Below are 816 nucleotides of genomic sequence, written 5' to 3'. Positions count from 1 at the left end.
TGGGAAGGTTACTAGGTGACTCAGGTTGTCCCACGGGTGGCTCACAGTCTTAATCCCCATTTTACAGATGAAACTAACTGAGGCACAGAGAAGTTAAGCGACCTTGCCCAAAGTCACACAAGCTGACAATTGGCAGAGTCGGAATTTGAACCCATGATCTCTGACTCCACAAGCCCCGGGCTCTTTTCCAATGAGACCACGCTGCTTCTCCTAAAAAGTGAGGGTGCTTTGAGCAGGGTACGAACCTGCGCGGGGACGACCACCATTGGATTTCGAGTCCAACGCCTTAAACCACTCGGCCATCACAGCATGTGTCCTGCTGTGTGACCTTCGGGGTTACAGTCATTCTTTACTTTCTGCTGTCTCCCAGTTCCCTCATTTGTAAAATGGGACTAAATCCTACTCCCCTTCTATTTAGATTTTTAGGTCCCATGTGGGTCAGGGACTGTGCCCAGGCTGATTATCTTATATCTACCCCAGTGACTTAGTTTAGTGCTTGGCACATAGTAAAGCACTTAATATGTACATAATCTGTACCATAAACCTCTGTGAAGCTTGAAAAAGCAGGGTGGCCTCGAGGGTACGGCACACCTGGGAATCAGAAGCTCTGGGTTTTAAAGTCTTACTGCAGCACTTGTCTGCTGTGTCAACTTGGGCAAATCACTTCACTTCTGTGCCTTCAGTTACTCATCTGTAAAGTAGGGGATTAAGACCTGTGAGCCCCCATGTAGGACATGAGTTATGTCCAAACCTGATTAACTGGTATCTACCCCAGTGATTAGTATAGTGCCTGGCGCATAATAGATGCCTAACAGA

At 47.4% G+C, this 816-nt stretch overlaps 1 non-coding gene across 1 annotated transcript; it reads right to left on the bottom strand.

The window, feature by feature from the left end:
* Positions 1-224: 224 nt before the first annotated feature.
* TRNAS-CGA lies at positions 225-309 on the bottom strand. The gene has a single exon. It is a non-coding gene; the product is annotated as a tRNA-Ser (tRNA).
* Between the last annotated feature and the right edge of the window lie 507 nt (positions 310-816).

The sequence above is a fragment of the Tachyglossus aculeatus genome, chromosome 19 (genome assembly GCF_015852505.1).
Source record: "Tachyglossus aculeatus isolate mTacAcu1 chromosome 19, mTacAcu1.pri, whole genome shotgun sequence".
Classification (NCBI taxonomy): domain Eukaryota; kingdom Metazoa; phylum Chordata; class Mammalia; order Monotremata; family Tachyglossidae; genus Tachyglossus; species Tachyglossus aculeatus.
This window is presented reverse-complemented; position numbering and strand designations above follow the sequence as displayed.